The sequence below is a fragment of the Manis javanica genome, chromosome 14 (assembly GCF_040802235.1).
Source record: "Manis javanica isolate MJ-LG chromosome 14, MJ_LKY, whole genome shotgun sequence".
NCBI classification, from domain to species: Eukaryota; Metazoa; Chordata; class Mammalia; order Pholidota; family Manidae; genus Manis; species Manis javanica.
In genome coordinates, this window is record NC_133169.1 from 20,226,624 (window position 1) to 20,230,576 (window position 3,953).

General features: G+C 41.9%; 1 pseudogene; it reads right to left on the bottom strand.

The window, feature by feature from the left end:
* Nucleotides 1–718: 718 nt before the first annotated feature.
* LOC118971675 (lipid scramblase CLPTM1L pseudogene) lies at nt 719–3,749 on the bottom strand (annotated as a pseudogene).
* Nucleotides 3,750–3,953: the final 204 nt, after the last annotated feature.

Consider the following 3,953-nt stretch of genomic DNA (forward strand, 5'->3'; position numbering starts at 1 on the left):
CTCCAAGAATGCACTAGTGGTTACCAAGGGGTAGGGGTGTGGGAGGACGGGTGGGGAGGGAAGAAGAAGGGGATTGATGGGTATTATGTTTAGTACACATGGTGTGGGGTATCGCGGGGAGAACAGTGTAGCACAGAGAAGGCACATAGTGGATCTGTGGCATCTTACTACACTGATGGACAGTGACTGCATTGGGGTATGGATGAGGACTTGATAATGTGGGTAAATGTAGTAATCACAGTGTTTTTTCATGTGAAACCTTCACAAGAGTGTATATCAATCATACCTTAACAAAAAAAAGAAAAGAAAAACAAAAGTCCTTTTAGTTGGGTCTCAGAATTGCGATTCATGGAGCACAGATTCTGATACCACCAGAAAAGTAGTCCCATTCATGTTATTCATGTGGGGATGCAAGAGATCTATATGAGAAAGAAGAGGTGTAATTACATTATTTAGGTTAAGAGAAAAAAATTGTTAATTGGTGCTATCAAATGAAACCATTGTTAGTATGCACTAGTGAACTCTTCTGTCTTCATAAAGTTCATACCAACACTTTGACAGTTCAAATTCCAGTTATTGTGCTGAAATTTATGAGTGACTGCTTGTAAAATAATTGCCACTTCTGGCCTAGTTAAAAGCTCATTAGTTAAAAAGGAAAATGGAGCTTCAAAAATTGAGTCTGTCATATCCAAAAGTTTTACAGAATTTCACGTGATGTCTAAAGCACACAAACCGAGATATTGGCATGGCAATAATGAAAACCAAGACAGTGTCGATGAAGGTATTTCAAGCACTGCCTTCCAGGCAGATGCAAAACCAACTTTACTTTGTATTTCACAAAAGCTGGAGTAACATAAACAGAAAGGCAAAAGCATACTCCGTCTATTGACAATGCAGATGGTTAACCAAAAATGCCAGTTTTTATACTTGATATGCAGGAGCAAATAAGTGGCACCTCAGGTACATATAGGGTAGAATAAGTAAGACAAGTATTTCATATCTGAGTATTATATTCCTTCATTTCCTTTCCAATTCACTGCAATGACCAAACTGAAATTCAGGTTTTAGATCTCTCCAAAATCAGTCATTCACTTTCTTTAGTTCAACTGTTGCTCCAGAGCCTTTGGGAAAAGGACTAGTAGAACAATCTGCTTATTCAGAAGGAAAAGCAGTATTAACCACTGTGATGATGCAGAGCAAAGTCACTACTTTGGTAGATATTCCAGTCATGCTCTTGTGTTTCTTCCAGAAACTGATGTCTCATTTTTAAATGCCAGGAAATCAAAAAGGAGATGAAATGCTGTGACAAAGATCAAAACTAAGAAGCACAAGTTCGTATTGCAAAAATCCCTTTTACCTCATCAGCAACTTTTTTTTGAAAACCTGAGCTGCTGCTGGGAATACATGGCATTCTGCACCTGAATCCAGATGGGAGTCTCCCAGTAAGATCGTGCCCTAGTGCACTTGGGCTCCTTCAAGGCATACTTCTACTTTTTTACAGCTTCCATTCTCTGTGTAGCAGATTCCCAGTAGCAATATCTTTGGGTTCCAGGACCACGTAGGAGGTAAGAGGATTTACAAGGTGTAGCTGTTTCCCAATAAGCCAAGGTAAAATTCCATCATCATGGAGGGGAATGCAGGCGCATAGCATTCCATTTAGTTTTTTCTTTGGTTAAGAAACATTAACTGTCCTATCAGATTTGGACTCCTTATCAAATCTGTCATATTCAGTATCAGATTTACATTGTTCTCAGCACCAGGGTTGAACTTTGTGGTGTTAAACACACACAGCTGTTATTTGGGTCTCCTGGCCGGGTTAAGTGCGATGCAGTTCTATTGCTGGCACATGGGAGGGTGTAAGCGTTGCCATGGGTGACAAACACACTCACTCCTGTGCTCACAAAGGAACTGTGCTCACTTCACGAGACACCTCAGCGTCTGGGTGCCCCTCCCACGCACACGTGCATCGCTACTGCTACAGGAGAACCAAGTTGTTATGTGCGGCTGTTGACCTGGTGGGGCCCTGAATGCTCCCACTTTGCCTTGGGTTTCAAAGATGTAAAAAGTCTGCTTCCAGAAATCCAGTGATCTACTTTATCTTCTGCCATTGAGCTTTAATTGTCAAATTTAATAGTTCCTTATCAATTCTAAAAACATAAAGATTGACCTTTATATTTTCTTCTAAGAGTTATATAGTTTTATCAGGTATTATATTTAGATCTAAGATCCATTTCGAGTAATTGTTTTATATAAGTCGTGGAGGAAAGGTCCAGCTTCACTCTTCTACCCATGTCGGTGTTGGGCCCAGCATCATCTATTGAAGGCTGTTCATTAAATTACCTTTGCACTCTTGTGGGACATCACTTAACCTCAGATGAATGGGTTATTTCTGAGCTCTCATTTTTAATCCATTGGTTTGTATGTCTATTCTTGTGTCACAATGTTTTGGCTGTTTTTGCTTTGGAGTAAGTTTTGAAACAGGGTAGTGTGTGTCCTCCTACTTTGTTCTTTATCCCCCTCCTCCAAGACTGTTTTGTTATTTTGGATACCTTGCATTTGTTCATGGATTTTAAAATCAGTTTGTCCAAATCTACAAAAAAGTCATTTGAGATTCTGACAAGGGTTGCATTGAATCTCTGGATCACTTTGGAGGGCATTGCTATTATGCATCTTTCAATTCATTATCATGGGATGCTTTTCCAATTATATAGATATTTTAAAATTTCTTTCAACAGAAATTCTGGGAGGATGATGGAGTAGAGAGAGCTTGAGTCCACCTTCTCACACCTACACACTGAAACTACATGTCTGTACAGAGCGTTTCACCCTTAAGAAGAATGGAGACTGAAGTGAACACCTTCTATACAATGAAAGATCACATTTAAAAATGGCATAAGAGACAGAGATATGGTAACTGTAGGAACTTCCCCCTCAGCACAGCAACCATCAGAGGGGATAGGGAAGAATATCACTGAGAGAGCCCGACATGTTCTCCCTGCCCTGAGATGGAGGAAGAAAGACTCATGATTTAAAGTACAACTAGGCAATAAGTGAAATAACCCTAGGTTCGTAACTAAACATTTGATGTTTGTTAAAGAAACTGTTGGAGGCAACCTGGGAATGGAGGAGCAGCTAGCATCACTGTTACTTTTCTTCTGCACATGATAGTGTGTCTAAGAGCAGCATCTGGGTGCACACACTCATCTCAGACTAGACCTAGGCAACCCGGGTGCACCTGCAGGAGAGCCAGCAGTCCCATCTTGCTGCCTGCAGCCATCCACCATTCCAGATACATCAGCAGGATCAGAAAGGTGCCAACCCACAAGGAGAGTGTACAAAATTGTAGGATGGTACCACTAAGGCAACAGAGCAGCTCAGAGCATGTGTTCACTGCTGGGGAATGATCACACAGGGAACTACATCAGCAGGACCAGCAGGTTCAAATAAAGGAATTCCCTGGCACATCCCAGAAAATGCAGTGGACGTGGGAGAATGTTCAAATAGCCTGACACCGGTTGGTGGTGACACCTAGTGGGCACTGACATAAGAATTCTCTAGAGTGGCTCAGAGTACACGTAAGCCTATGGGCAAGAAGGCACAGATGACTGAGCTGGCACCCAATCTGGGAGTTACCTGTAGTGCACCTCCAACCTATTGCTGGCCCAACACCCTTCCTCTGCTAGTGCAGAATCCACAGGTGTCCAACTAGGAGACCTTTCAATGGGCCCCAAGGCTGTGCCTGGGAACATGCCTTAGGGGGTCCAGCATTAGGAAAAGCCCCTTCCACACTCACTGTGTTTCCATCTTGCCATGAGGCACACACATTTTACACCAGAGACCCTCCTACACAGGCCAATTCTTCAAGACTGGGAGAGCAAGACCTTTCAACTAATTCAAAGAATCAAGAACAGAAGATGATACAAAATGAGACAAGAATATGTTTCACATGACAG